Source organism: Sarcophilus harrisii, chromosome 3 (genome assembly GCF_902635505.1).
Source record: "Sarcophilus harrisii chromosome 3, mSarHar1.11, whole genome shotgun sequence".
NCBI classification, from domain to species: Eukaryota; Metazoa; Chordata; class Mammalia; order Dasyuromorphia; family Dasyuridae; genus Sarcophilus; species Sarcophilus harrisii.
In genome coordinates this window covers 92285147-92302004 of record NC_045428.1, presented here as the reverse complement: position 1 = coordinate 92302004, position 16858 = coordinate 92285147, and the positions used below count along the sequence as shown (strand labels likewise).

General features: G+C 32.6%; 1 pseudogene; it reads left to right on the top strand.

Annotated features, from left to right (window-relative positions):
• The window catches only part of LOC100935226, a 95710-nt pseudogene that overhangs the window by 56377 nt on the left and 22475 nt on the right, over positions 1-16858 (top strand).

Genomic DNA, 16858 nt, shown 5'->3' with positions numbered 1-16858 from the left:
TGGAATTTGATATTCCAAAAGGCAAAAGAACTTGGAATGCAGCCAAGAATAAACTACCAAGCTAAGCTGAGCATTTTTTTTCCATGGAAGAAGATGTTCAATTAATGAAACAGAGCAATTCCATCTGTTTCTAAAGAAAAAAAAAAAACAGACAAACAAAAAATTTGATCTCAAACAACAGGATTCAAGACAAGTAGAAAAAGGTAAAAGGAACTCTTCAGAACTGTATTTCTGTTGTGGATATACATAAAAACCACATGTATAATTTGATTTTACTGATATAGCATAAAAAAGGGAAGTAGAAATGGAAAGGGGATAATGTAAGAAAAAGGGAAAAGGGGAGATAAAAAGAGGGAAACTACATGTGACGATGAGGCAAAGGAAATCTATCATATCTGAGGGAAATTAGAGAGGCGGAGAAACATTGTGCAAATCTTACTCTCATCAGAGTTGGCTCATAGAGGAAATAATTGACACATTTACTTTACAGAGAATCTTCTCTCACCTCATTAAAAAGTGGGAGAGGAAAAGGGAAAAGGAAAAAGAGTAATAAGGGAAAGGTACAAGAAAGGGGGGGGGATTTGAAGGGAGGAGGAAGGGATCCTAAAGAGGGAGAGCTGGGTGATGCAAGTGGGACCAATAAGTTTAATATTAAGGAAGGGGGGAAGGAGGGCAAGAAAAAGGAAAGCAAAATCTGGGGATATTAATATGGCAGGAAATACATAATTAGTCATTTTAACTTTAAATGTGAATGGGATGAACTCCCCCATAAAGAGGAGGCAGATAGCAGACTGGATCAAAAGTCAGAACCCTACAATATGTTGTTTACAGGAAACACATTTAAAACAGGGAGATACATACAGAGTAAAGATAAAAGGCTGGAGCAGAATCTATTATGCTTCAGATGAAGTAAAAAAAGCAGGGGTAGCCATCCTTATCTCAGATCAAGCAAAAGCAAAAATTGATCTAATTACAAGAGATAAGGAAGGAAACTATATCTTGCTAAAAAGTACTATAGACAATGAAGCAATATCAGTATTAAACATATATGCATCAAGTGGTATAGCATCTAACTTCCTAAAGGAGAAGTTAAGAGAGTTACAAGAAGAAATGGGCAGCAAAACTAAAATAGCGGGAGATCTCAATCTTGCACTCTTAGATTTAGATAAATCAAATCACAAAACAAATAAGAAAGAAATTAAAGAGGTAAATAGAATATTAGAAAAATTAGGTATGATAGAAATCTGGAGAAAACTGAATGGTGACAGAAAGGAATATACTTTCTTCTCAGCAGTTCATGGAACCTACACAAAAATTGATCATATATTAGGATATAAAGATCTCAAAATTAAATGCAGGAAGACAGAAATAATAAATGCTTTCTTTTCAGATCACAATGCAATAAAAACTACATTCAACAAAAAGTTAGGTGTAAATAAATAAAAAAGTAATTGGAAACTCAATAATCTCATCTCAAAGAATGATTGAGTGAAACAGCAAATTATAGACACAATTAATAACTTCATTCAAGATAATGACAAGAGTGAGACATCATACCAAAATTTGTGGGATGTAAAGTGGTAATAAGGGGAAAATTTATAACCTTAGAGGCTTACTTGAACAAAATAGAGAAAGAAAAGGTCAATTAATTGGACTTGCAACTTAAAAAGCTAGAAAAAGACCAAATTAAAAACTCCCAATCAATGATTAAACTTGAAATTCTAAAATTAAAAGGAGAAATTAATAATATTGAAAGTAAAAAAAAAAACTATTGAACTAATAAATAAAACTAAGAGTTGGTTTTATGAAAAAACTAATAAAATAGATAAACCTTTGGTAAATCTGATTAGAAAAAGGAGGGAGGAAAATCAAATTAGTAGTCTTAAAAATGAAAAGTGAAAACTTTCCACCAATGAAGAGGAAATTAAAGAAATAATAAGGGATTACTTTACCCAACTTTACACCAATAAATTTGATAATCTAAGTGAAATGGATGACTAACTCCAAAAATATAGGCTTCCCAGATTATCAGAGGAGGAAGTAAATTGCTTAAATACTCCTATTTCAGAAAAAGAAATAGAACAAGCTATTAATCAACTCTCTAAAAAAAAAATCCCCAGGACCAGATGGATTTACATGTGAATTCTACCAAACATTCAAAGAACAATTAGTCCCAATGCTTTATAAACTATTTGAAAAAATAGGGAATGAAGGAGTCCCACCAAATTCCTTTTATGACACAGATATGGTACTAAAACCTAATCCAGGTATGTTGAAAACAGAGAAAGAAAATTATAGACCAATCTCCCTAATGAATATTGATGCTAAAATCTTAAATAAAATATTAGCAAAAAGATTACAGAAAATCATCCCCAGGATAATACACCACAATCAAGTAGGATTTATACAGGAATGCAGGGCTGGTTCAATATTAGGAAAACTATCAGTACAATTGGCCATATTAATAACCAAATTATTAAAAACCATATGATCATCTCAATAGATGCAGAAAAAGCATTTGATAAAATCCAACATCCATTCTTATTAAAAACACTTGAGAGTATAGGAATAAATGGACTTTTCCTTAAAATAATCAGTAGCATCTATTTAAAACCAGCAGTAAGCATCATATGTAATGGGGACAAACTGCAACCATTCCCAATAAGATCTGGAGTGAAACAAGGTTGCCCACTATCACCATTACTATTTAATATTGTATTAGAAATGCTAGCTTTGGCAATAAGAGCTGAGAAAGAGATGAAAGGAATAAGAAAAGGCAATGAGGGAACCAAATTAGCACTCTTTGCTGATGATATGATGGTTTACTAACAGCACCCCAGAGATTCTACTAAAAAGTTATTAGAAATAATCCACAACTTTAGCAAAGTTGCTGGTAATAAAATAAACCCACATACGTCATCAGCATTCTTATATATCACTAACAAAATCCAACACTCAGAATTACAAAGAAAAATTCCATTTAAAGTAACTACTATTAAAATATTTAGGAATCTATCTGCCAAGGGAAAATTAGAAACTTTATGAGCAAAACTACAAAACACTTTCCACACAAATTAAGTCTGATCCAACCAAGTGGAAAAATATTAAATGCTCTTGGATAGGGCGAGCAAATATAATAAAGATGACAATGCTACCTAAACTAATCTATTTATTTAGCACTATACCAATCAGACTTCCCAAAAACTATTCTGATGACCTAGAAAAAATAACAAAAAAGTTCATATGGAAAAACAAAAGGTCAAGAATTTAAAGGGAATTAAGGAAAAAAAAATCAAATGAAAATGGCCTAGCTGTACCAGATCCAAAATTATATTATAAGGCAGCAGTTACTAAAACCTTCTGGTATTGGCTAAGAAATAGACTAGTTGATTAATGGAATAGGTTAGGTTCAAAGGACAAAACAGCCAATATCTTTAATTATCTAGTGTTTGACAAACCCAAAGACCCCTGTTTTTGGGATAAGAATGCATTATTTGACAAAAATTGCTGGGAAAATTGCAAATTAGTATGGTAAAAACTAGGCATTAATTTACACTTAACACCGTACACCAAGATAAGGTTAAAATGGGTTCATGATCAAGGCATAATGAATGAGATTATAAATAAATTGGATGAGCATAGGATAGTTTACCTCTCAGACCTGTGGAAGAGGAAGGAATTAATGACCAAAGAGGAACTAGAGATCATTATTGACTACAAAATAGAAAATTTTGATTATATCAAATTGAAAAGTTTTTGTACAAACAAAACTAATGCAGGCAAGATTAGAAGGGAAACAATAAACTGGGAAAACATTTTTACGGTCAAAGGTTCTGATAAACAACTCATTTCCAAAATATATAGAGAATTGACTCTAATTTATAAGAAATCAAGCCATTCTCTAATTGATAAATGTTCAAAGGATATGAACAGACAATTTTCAGATGATGAAATTGAAACTATTACCACTCATATGAAAGAGTGTTCCAAATCACTATTGATCAGAGCAATGCAAATTAAGACAATCCTGAGATACCACTACACACCTGTCAGATTGGCTAGAATGACAGGGAATGATAACGGGGAATGTGTGAGGGGATGTGGGAAAACAGGGACACTAATAAATTGTTGGTGGAATTGTGAACACATCCAGCCATTCTGGAGAGCAATTTGGAAATATGCTCAAAAAGTTATTAAACTGTGCATACCCTTTGATCCAGCAGTGTTCCTACTGGGCTTATACCCCAAAGAGATCATAAAGAAGGGAAAGGGACCTGTATATGTCAAAATGTTTATGGCAGCTCTGTTTGTAGTGGCCAGAAGCTGGAAAATGAATGGATGCCCATCAATTGGAGAATGGTTTAATAAATTGTGGTATATGAATGTTATGGAATACTATTGTTTTGTAAGAAAAGACCAGCAGGATAAATACAGAGAGGATTGGCGAGACTTACATGAACTGATGCTGAGTGAAATGAGCAGAACCAGGAGATCATTATATACCTCAACAATGATGCCGTATGAGGATGTATTCTGATGGAACTAGATTTCTTCGACAAAGACAAGATCTAACTTAGTTTCAATTGATCAAGGATGGACAGAAGCAGCTATACCCAAAGAAAGAACACTAGGAAATGAATGTAAACTGCTTGCATTGTTGTTCTTCTTCCCAAGTTATTTATACCTTGTAAATTAAATTCTTCCTGAACAACAGGAGACCTGTTCGGTTCTGCATATATATATTGTATCCAAGATCTACTGTAACCTATTTAACATGTATAGGACTGCTTGCCATCTGGGGGACGGGGTGGAGGGAGGGAGGGAAGGGAAAAATTGGAACAGAAGTGAGTGCAAGGGATAATGTAAAAAATTACCCTGGCATGGGTTCTGTCAATAAAAACTTATTTTCAAAAATGATCTCTTTAGGATCTAGGCACAATAGAGATACTGCTGTACCAAAGGATACCCTTTGGTATACACAGTTTGATAACCTTCCAAAGGACCGATAATAAAATACTGAGTCAGAATTAGTATTAGTATGCAACAATGTAGAACACCTTATTAAGGGGATTGCTAATGAACAGTAATGGGAAAAAATTCTAAAACAGCATGACATCATCAATAAAAGGTCAGAGAAGAGTAGTGATTTTCTTTCTTTTGGGGTTTCAACAAGCATATATATAGCTACAGATACAAATTCCTTAGATTGCTGAGTATATCTTTCTTTGGACAATGAGGGACAATGGAAGTTACATAGGAAAAAGAAATTTTTTGAGTGCTCAATGCACAATCCACTATAAAGGATTTCTCTCTAACTGAAGTCACAAAAACTAGATACTTCATTATTACTTTTGTAAGTAACAAATTATTATGAATTTATTTTTTAAGTCTTTCTCTTAGGTATGAAGCAGTGCAATATCTCTTGAAGTAGTAGATAAACTTTTTTGTCCCTCTCAAATATGAAATTTGCCAGATGATAAGAATAAAATTAGGAAAAAGTAGGTAGTTTAAAAGTGTTAGTAATTGGTCTATTACTATAGCAAAATAACCAACAACATGTGATTGTGAAAAAAAATAAAATGAAATAAAAAGCAATAAAAGAGAGACATACTTTGTGGAATAATGAAAAGAATATTAGATTAAAATGTTTTTACATGAATAAATATTCTTCTTTATTAGATTTTTGGAACTATTAAGTAAATTAGAATATTATGTATGAATATCATTTACACATTTGTCATTCAATGGAATACAGGCTTAAAAATGTTCTCCATATGCCTCATTATAGGGAATTTCCTAAAGCTCTAGGTGCACAGACTAGGAAATTGTGGGGCTTTATATAAACTTAGTTAAGTTTGGGATTCTGATGATTAAATGTTGGATTTAAATGCCATGACATCCAAAATACTTTTTATTCTTGATTTTATTATTATTAAAATGAGTTTTTTGTTTTAGTGAAAAACAAGTTTTCATGTCTAGAGTAAACTCATTTTAGGACACTGGAGGGGGGTGTAGAAAAGACATTTATTTCATTGAAAATGATAGAAAATTTTTTGTAGGTACTGCATTAAAGTGTTCAGAAAAAGATTTATTATCTTGGTGCCTATAATTTCTTGAAATCTTCAGTCTTATTGGTCACTCATTCTCTGTTTTAAGACCACCTTTCAATGAGTAGTCTTCTAAAATCAAAAGATGATAGGCAGGGAAATATGGGTAAGATAGTGATTTATTTTTAGATTCAGATGGTAAATTAGGGTGTCTGCAAAGTTAACAAACACATATGGTCACATCTTATGTAGACCTTTTTGGACACATGTGATTAGGACTTCTACTTAATGGAAATCTAATCAAATCACTGAGGCCTTAAGATTGCAAGGGTTATAAGGTATATGTCTGGTATTTGGGTTTTGAGAAATCAATTAACAAAATAACCAGAGCAGAAATTAATTTACAGTATGCCACTTATGTTAAGTGTTCTCTTGTATTGCTTAAATGTCAGTTAGGGTGAACTCTGTTGTATAGGATAATTTAGTTTCCTAAATTAACTTTCTCTCATGTTTTGGCTTACATTGTTTGATTATTTTCTATCAAATGCAAAGGTTTCAAGAATGTTTTAAATAGCAGTATGGTATTAAATATTTCATGAGAATTTTTCTAATTCTGTAAAAAGTATATGAAAGTTGTAGAGATATATATTTGCCTTAACCAAAATACAAACTTTTAATAATTAGAGTTAAACTGTAGTAGAACACAATACTTCTTGAACTAGTAGATAACCTTTTCGGTTCTTCTCAAATATGAAATTTTCCAGATGATAAGAATACAATTAAGAAAACGTATATAGCAATTGCTAATTACTTTCCTTTATGTGTGGTAAATTATCAATGGCTTTGTAGATATCACTTCAGTTAAATAAATTGGGACAACTATGTGATATGATGGATGGAAAAAATTACATTTCTAAAAGTCAGGAGTTCCTGATTCTAAGTCTTCACAGTCACTAAATAGTTGAAACTCAACCACTTATATTATCTGGTGTTATTGAACTCTAGGCCTCAGTGTCTTTATAAAATGAATAAAAATAAAAAATCTCTAAAATCTCTGAGCTATTTAAATTAGTATGCTGTGATAAGATTATGATACATTCTCTCAGTTTCTCCATTGTACCTTCTCTCAAAAACAAGAACAAAAAAGAAACAAAAAATAGCAAAACAAAACAACAACAAAAACACATTTGTCCTCAGTTTCTCTGATATAAATTACTTGCAATTAAACAAAATTATTCCTATGGATAATATCCTCATGAGTTAGCACCAGAAATTGAAGCCTTCTGTCCAAACTCTGGTATCTTGACTCTCTCACTATCCCAATAGGCCTGCAATTATGAAAAAGACTCCTGAGGTTCACCATTTTGCTTAATTTACTGATAATTCTACTTAGAGAAAGACATGGAATTAAACTTGAGTAGACATTAAACTGCCAACATGGGACACTTTGAGGAACAGAAATACAGGCAAGTTTTCAAATAAGCTGATATATTAACTATATAACTGGAATATGAAAAGGCCTTAAATGATGGGAATAGATAAAAGATAAGATTTTATCTACATAATACCTGAATAGTATCTATGAGTCTAACAGATTGATCTGGAGCATGGAAGCAATAGGACTAGACAATAAAGGAATCTCCTCTTTAGTGTCAATATCAATGTTAGGAATTCTATTATGTTTCCTCCCTCCCTCCCCCACTGCATATGACTTTCTGGGAATGCTAGTGCCCAGACAAAGCATTATAAACCTTCAGCTAAACTGAATAATGCCTTTACAAGAATGGCAGAATTTGGAGAATTTGTCTACCACTAGTCAGGATGTGGAAGCCATGCTCCTTTGTTATAGTGGGCTTGTTAAAATATGATTCCTCTAAATAAAAGATGAAGGAAATATTTATGATCAGCTATGTTCCTAATGCCAGTTAGACTACTTACATCTCAAAGAATAGCATGACATGATTCCTCAGAGTTTCTGACTTGCCTCTAATTAATTTTATTATTTCTTTTCGGTTTTCTCAGGGCAGGAGGTTTGACCTAACTGCAATTGTTACCTATAAAAGCTATGGCATTGTGGTGACACAATTTGTCACAGAAGTCACAATGATCAAAGCTGTTGCCCATCCTTTTCCCCCATGTACCTTGCTTGAACTATTGCATTTAATCATCAGACACACTTTGCCTCAAAAAAAAAAATCTAATATTTGGTTTTCCACAATAACATCCCCAAGACTTTTCACTTCCTATACCATTTTTAGCAGCTGGGACTTTTGAATATATGAATTGTATCTTAAAACAGTTAACTTCATTTTAATGTCCTGACTATTGTGATTGGATGCTTTGCCTACCAAAAGTTGTATCCTTAACAAATGAACACTACCTCAAGAACGAAGAGGGTTGTCAGGTCTAATGGTTTCTTGGGTGCAGCTTCCAATTAGACTTATCTGATGCATAGCTTTTTGACATTTGTTCAGGTTGATCTTTTAAAGATCTTCCTTGTTCTACGTCTTTTGATGTTGCTAGGTTCTAGTTCCTTTAAAGGCTTTTATACATCCTTGGCAAATGGTTCAGGTGCCCTTCAATTAGCACCTCTCTTTTTCTTTGAGATAATTCATACGACTCCTTCTTGTGAAGGATCTGAATGGCAATGTAATGGGATTATTAAAAGGAGTCTTGCTTTCTTTTTTTTTTAATTTTTTTATTTTTTTATTTAATAATCTTTTATTTACAGGATATATGCATGGGTAACTTTGCAGCATTAACAATTGCCAAACCTCTTTTTAATTTTTTCACCTCACCCCCCACCACCTCCCTAGATGGCAGGATGACCAGTAATTTAAATATATTAAAATATAAATTAGATACACAAAAGTATACATGATCAAACCGTTATTTTTCTTAACCAAAAAATCAGACTCTGAAATCTTGTACAATTAACTTGTGAAGGAAATCAAAAAGGATGGCATAAATAAGGGATTGAATTAATAATGGTTTTAGTCTTCTCCCGAGTTTTTTTTCTGGGCATAGCTGGTTCAGTTTCATTACTGCTCCATTGGTAATTTGGGTTGATCTCGTTGCGAGGGGATCCTGGTCCATCAGAACTGGTCATCATATAGTATTGTTGGAAGTATATAATGATCTCTTTCCTCCATTTCCTCAACATCAGTTCGGTAGAATCTCTCAGGCCTTTCTAAAATTATCCTGGGTCATTTCTTTAAGAACAATAATATTCCAAATATTCATATCCAAATTTATTCAACCATTCTAACTGATGGACATCCATTCAGTTTTCCAGTTTTTAACCACTACAAAAGGGCTCAAACATTTCGTCAATACAGGTCCTTTTCCTTCTTTAATCTCTTTTGGGATATAAGCCCTTAACTAACCTTTCTTTGGATCAAAGGGTATGCACAATTTAATAACTTTTTGAGCATTGGTTCAAACTACTCTCCAGAATGGTTGGTTCTTCACAACTCCAAAATGCATCAATGTCCCAATTTTCCCACATCCCTCCAACAATCATAATTATTTTTCCCTGTCTTAAAATCAAACCAGGTTTATAGTATCTTAGAGATCTCTTAATTTGTTTCTCTGATTAATAATTGACTTGGGATCTTTTCATATGACTAAAATAGTTTCAATTTCTTCATCTGGTTGTCTGTTCATATCCTTTGACTTTTCAATTTAGAATGGCGATTTTTATAAATTAGAGTTAATTTCTCTTTATAGTTTGGAAATGAGGCCTTTTATCAAACCTTTGACTGTAAAAATATTTTCCCCGGTTTTGCTTCCTTCTAATCTTGTCTGCATTAGTTTTGTTTGGACAAAACTTTTCAGTTTGGTATAAGGAAATTTTTTCTTATTTTGTGATCAGTAATTATCTCTATTTCTGCTTTGGTCATAAAGACCTTCCCCTTCCACAGGTCTTAAGGAAACTATTTTCCTCCAAATTTTTTAATTTAATTCTTTATGCCTGGGTCATGAAATTTTGACCTTATCTTGGTGTACGGCATTAAGTATGGATCAATGCCTATTTCCCAATTTGGTTTCCAATTTTTTAACGTTTTTATCAAACAGTAAGTTCTTTCCCCCAAAAGCTGGGATTTTGGGTTTAATCAAAACTAAATGCTGTTTTTTGACTTATTTATCCCTTGGAACCTAATCTGTTCCACTGATCAATTAATCTTTCCTTAGCCAATCCAAATAGTTTTGGTAACTCTTCTCTATAATATAATTTTGGTCTGGTACAAGCTAAGCCACCTTCATTTGATTTTTTTCCATTAATTCCCTTGAAAATCTTGACCTTTTTTTTTCCATATGAACGTTTTGGTTATTTTTCTAGGTCATTAAAATAGTTTTGGGACTCTGATGGTATAGCGCTAAATAAAATAGATTAGTTTAAATTAATATTGTCATCTTTATTATATTTTCGCCCTATCCAAAACATTTAATATTTTTCAATTGGTTAGATCAGACTTAATTTGTGTGAAAAAGTGGTCTGTAATTTTTCATAAAGTTTCTGATTTTCCCTTGGCAGATAGATTCCGAAAACTTTATATTTCAGTAGTTCTTTAAATGGAATTTTCTTTGTAACTCTGACTTTGGATTTTTTAGTGATATATAAATGCTGATGACTTATGTGGGTTTATTTTATAACCAACAACTTTGCCTAAAGTTGTGGATTATTTCTAATCTTTTTGAAGAATCACTGGGGTTTTCTCTTAGTATCCATCATGTCCCAACGGAAGAACTGATAATTTAGTTTCCTCATTGCCTATTCTTTTCCTTTTAATCTCTTTCTCAGCTCTTATTGCTAAATAGTGTTTCCCTTTCAATTTAAATAGTAATGGTGATAATTGGGCAACCACCTCCAGATCTTTTGGGAATGGTTTGGTTTGTCCCCATTACAATGATGCTTACTGCTGGTTTTAAATGGTCTGATTATTTTAAGGGAAAATTCCATTTATTCCTATACTCTCAAGTGTTTTAATAGGAATGGATTTTGGATTTTTCAAATGCTTTTTTTCTGTACCTATTAAAGGATATCATATGGTTTTTTTGTTAATTTGGTTTATTAACGTGGCCAATTTATTGATAGTTTGCCTAATATTAACCATCCCCATTCTTAATTAAATCCTACTTGATCATAGTGTATTATCGGAATGATTTTCTGATCTTTTCTAATATCTTATTTAAGATTTTAGCATCAATATTATTGGGAGATTTTATAATTTTCTTTCTCTGTTTTTCCAACCCCTGGTTTGGTATCAGTACCATGTCTGTGTCCATAGAAAGGAATTTGGTGGACTCCTTCAATTTCCCTATTTTTATCAAAAATTTATACAGCCATTGGGGCCAATTGTTCTTTAAATGTTTGGTAAAATTCACATTAAATCCATCTGGTCCTGGGGTTTTTCTTGGGGGTTGTGTAATTGCCTGTTGTATTTCTTTTTCTGAAATGGGACTATTCAACAATTTACTTCCTCCTCTATTGGTCTGGATCTATAATTTTTGGAGGTAGTCATCCATTTTAGGTTATCAAAATTTATTTGGCTAAAGTTGACAAAATAACTCCTTATTATTTCTCTAATTTCCTCTTCCTTGGTGGAAGGTTCTCCTTTTCATTTTAAGACCCACTAATTTCATTTTCCCTCTCCTTTTTCTAATCAGATTTACCAAAGGCTTATCTATTTTATTTGGCTTTTTCATAGAACTAACTCTTAGTTTTATTAATTAGTTTCAATTTTTTTACTTTTCAATATTTTTAATTTCTCCTTTTAATTTTAAATTTCCAATTTAGTATTTGATTGGGGGTTTTTAATTTGGTCTTTTTTAGTTTTTTTTTAGCTGCAAGCCCAATTCATTAATCTTTTCTTTCTCTGTTTTATTAAGTAAGCCTCTAAGGATATAAAATTCCCTCTTATTTACCGCTTTGGCTGCATCCCACAAATTTTGGTATGATGTCTCATCATTGTCATTATCTTAATTAAAATTATTTATTGTATCATAATTTGCTGCTTCACCCAATCATTCTTTAAATTATTTTTTGGTTTCCAATTACTTTTGGTTCTATTTCCCCTAACTTTTTGTTGAATTGTTTTTGCATCATGATCCGGAAACATTTACTTTTCTTCTTTCTTGCATTTTAATTTTAAGTCTTTATGTCCTAATATGGTCAATTTTTGAATAGGTTCCATGAACTGCTGAAAGAAAAGTATATTTCTTTCTATCTCCTTCAATTTTCTCCAAAGATCCAACATTACCTAATTTTCTAATATTTTATTTACTTCTTTAATATCTTTCATATTTGTTTTGTGGTTTAATTTGTCTAATTCTGAAATTTAAGGGTTAGATCTTCCCTAATACAGTTTTTTATCCTTTTCTTTTCTTAACTTCCTCCTTTAGGAAGTTGGATCCCATACCACTTGGTGCATATATGAAATATTGATTTGCTTCGTTTTTTATTACCCTTTGGGGGATGTAGTTTCCTTTATCTCTTTTAATTAGATCAATTTTTACTTTTGCTTGATCTGAGATAAGGATGGCTACCCCCTTTTTGTTAAACCTGAAGCATAATAGATTTTGCTCAAAAGCCTTTTACCTTTACTCTATTCCCCCTACTTTAAATGTTTTTTGTAAACAACATTTAAGGGTTCTGACTTTATCCAGTCGATATCTGCCCTCCTCTTTGGGGAGTTCATCCCATTCACATTTACGGTTAAATTCCTAAATCTGTTTTCCTTGTCCTAATAACCCGATTATGCTTTCTTATTCTTGCCTCCCCCCCTCTTTCCCCTTGTAAACTTATTTCCCCTCTTTGTATCCGATGCTTACCCTCTTTATAAATCCCCCTTCCCCCCTTTGAGTCTTTTCCCCTTTTCCCTTATTATCTTTCCTTTTACCTTTTCCTTTCCCCTGTTTTTTAATGAGGCAAGAAAATTTTCTCTAAAACAAATGTCAATTATTTTTCATTGGGCCAACTCTGATGGGGTAAGATTCACTTATTCCTCCCCTCTCTAAATTCCCTCAGATTGATAAGGTTTCCTTTCTTTGTGGGATTGGTTTCCCTCTTTTTTCCCTCCCCACCTTATTCTGCCATCATCCCTTTTTCCATATCTACTTCCCTTTTATGTTATATCCAGTACAATCAAATTATACATGTATTCTTTTGTATATACAAGAAATAAAAATTCTTAAAATTATTTTACCTTTTCTTTCTCTTCGGTTCTTTTTTGGAGATCAAATTTTTTGTTTAGTTCTGATTTTTTCTTCAGAAACAAATGGAATTTATTTGTTTCATTAAATGTAGATCTTCTTCCCTGGAAGAAAATACTCAGCTTAGCTGGGTAATTTATTCTTGGCTGCATCCCAAGTTCTTGTGCCTTTTGGAATATCAGATTCCAGGCCCTTCCTTCCTTTAATGCAGAGGCAGTCAGATCTTGGGTGATCCTTATTGTGGCACCTCGGTATTTAAATGGTTTTTTTTTTTGGCTGCTTGTAAAAATTTTTCCTTAATCTGATAGTTCTTAAATTTGGCCACAATATTCCATGGGGTTTTTATTTTAGGGTTTCTTTCAGAAGGTGTTCGATGAATTCTTTCAATGCCTATTTTACCTTCTGATTCTATTACATCTGGGCAGTTCTCTTTGATGATTTCTTGTAAAATAGTGTCTAGGCTCTTTTTTCCATCATAGTTTTCTGAAAGTCCAATAATCCTCAGATTATCTCTCCTAGATCTATTTTCCAAGTCTGTCGTTTTTGCAAGTAGATAATTCATGATTTTTTCCAGTTTGTCATTTTTTTTGGTTTTGCTTGACTGATTCTTGCTGTCTCAATGAATCATTAGTTTCTATTTGTTCAGTTCTAAATTTTAAAGAATTATTTTCTTCATTAGCTTTTTTTGCTTCTTTCTGTATTTGTCCACTAGAGTTTTTAAATGTATTGTTTTGGTCTGTGGAATTTTTTTCCATTTCACTAATTTTTTTTTAGTGAATTATTTTCTTTTTCCAATTCACAGATCCTACTTTCTTACGAGTTCTTTGTCTTTTCCAATTTGCAAATCCTACTTTCTAGTGAATTATTTATTTTTTCCAATTCACCAATTTTGTTTCCCTGCACTTACTGGGAATTTTTTAACTTTTCCAATTGGTATTTCAGGAAGTTGTTGCTCTCTTGTAAGGCTTGTCTTTCCTTTCCCCATTCATCTTCTAACTCTCTTTTGAGACTTTTAATGGTCTCTTCTATGAGAGCATCATGTAAAGGAGGACAGTCTGATGCATTTTTGCTGTTTGAGGTCTCTTCAGGTTTGCTGACCTGCTCTTTTTCTGCATAGAAGCTGTCAATCATTCAGTTTGCGGCTCTCCTTGGAACCTAATTTCTCTCCCAGTCTGCGCTGATCTCCCCCCTGGCCCCGGAACCAACCTTTTTTGGCAAGACTGCAGATTTTCTTGGGCTGGTGAGTTGTTCTACTTCTTATCTTTAAGAATTGTAGCAGTCAAGACTATTTTTGAGGCTCGATATAATATTGATAAAGAGGGTAAGAGAAGAGCTTAGAAAGTCGCTTGTGTCTTCTATGCCATCTTGGCTCCGCCCCAATGGATAAGCCTTTGGTATAGAAAAAGGAGGGAGGAAAATGAAATTTGTAGTCTTAAAAATGAAAAGGGAGAACTTTCCACCACTGAAGAGGAAATTAGAGAAATAATAAGGAGTTATTTTGCTCACCTTTATGCCAATAAATTTGATAACCTAAGTGAAATGGATGACTTACTCCAAAAATATAGACTTCCCAGACTAACAGAGGAGGAAGTAAATTGCTTGAATAGTCCCATTTCAGAAAAGAAATAGAACAGGCAATTAAACAACTCCCTAAAAAAAATCCCCTCCACCAGATGGATTTACATGTGAATTCTACCAAACATTTAAAGAACAATTGGGCCCAATGCTATATACATTATTTGATAAAATAGGGAATGAAAGAGTCTACCAAATTCCTTCTTGACACAGACATGGTACTGATACCTAAACAGGTAGAGTTGAAAACAGAGAAAGAAAATTATAGACCAATCTCCCTAATGAATATTGATGCTAAAATCTTAAATAAGATATTAGCAAAAAGACTACAGAAAATCATCTCCAAGATAATACACTATGATCAAGTAGGATTTATACCAGGAATGCAGGGCTGGTTCAATATTAGGAAAACTATCAATATAATTGGCCATGTTAATAGCCAAATTAACAAAAACCATATGATCATCTCAATAGATGCAGAAAAAGCATTTGATAAAATCCAACATCCATTCCTATTAAAAACACTTGAGAGTATGGGAATAAATGGACTTTTCCTTAAAATAATCAGCAGCATCTATTTAAAACCAGCAGTAAGCATCATATGTAATGGAGACAAACTGCAACTAATCCCAATAAGATCTGGAGTGAAATAAGATTGCCCACTATCACCGTTACTATTTAATATTGTTTTAGAAACCCTAGTTTTGGCAATAAGAGCTGAGAAAGAGATTAAAGCAATAAGAATAGGCAATGAGGAAACTAAATTATCACTCTTTGCCCACGACATGATGGTATACTTAGAGAATCCCAGAGATTCTACTAAAAAGTTATTAGAAATAATCCACAACTTTAGCAAAGTTGCTGGTTATAAAATAAACCCACATAAATCATTAGCATTCTTATATATCACTAACAAAATCCAACAGTCAGAGTTACAAAGAGAAATTCCATTTAAAGTAACTCCCGATAATATAAAATATTTAGGAATCTATCTGCCAAGGGAAAATCAGAAACTTTATGAGCAAAATTACAGACCACTTTTCACACAAATTAAGTCTGATCTAACCAATTGGAAAAATATTAAATGCTCTTGGATAGGGCGAGCAAATATAATAAAATGACAATATTACTAAACTAATCTATTTATTTAGCGCTATACCAATCAGACTGCAAAAACTACTTTAATGACCTAGAAAAATAACAACAAAGTTATATGGAAAAACAAAAGGTCAAGAATTTCAAGGGAATTAATGAAAAAAAATCAAATGAAGGTGGCTTAGCTGTACCAGACCTAAAATTATATTATAGAGCAGCAGTTACCAAAACTATTTGGTATTGGCTAAGGAATAGATTTGTTGATGAGTGGAATAGGTTAGGTTCAAGGGATGAAACAGTCAACAAATATAGCAGCCTAGTCTTTTACTTACCCAAAGACCCCAGCATTTGGGATAAGAACTTACTGTTTGATAAAAATTGCTGGGAAAATTGGAAACTAATATGGCAGAAACTAGGCATTGATCCATACTTAACGCCGTACACCAAGATAAGGTCAAAATGGGTTCATGACCTAGGCATAAAGAATGAAATTATTAATAAATTAGAGGAACACAGGAGAGTTTATCTCCCAGACCTGTGGAAGGGGAAGGGCTTTATGACCAAAGAAGAACTAGAGATCATTACTGATCACAAAATAGAAAATTTCGATTACACCAAACTGTAAAGTTTTTGTACAAACAAAACTAATGCAGACAAGATTAGAAGGGAAGCAATAAACTGGGAAAATATTTATACAGTCAAAGGTTCTGATAAAGGCCTCATTTCCAAAATATATAGAGAATTAACTCTAATTTATAAAAAATCAAGCCATTCTCCAATTGAAAAATGGTTAAAGGATATGAACAGACAATTATCAGATGAAGAAATTGAAACTATTTCTAGTCATATGAAAATGTGCTCCAAGTCATTATTAATCAGAGAAATGCAAATTAAGACAACTCTAAGATACCACTACACACCTGTCA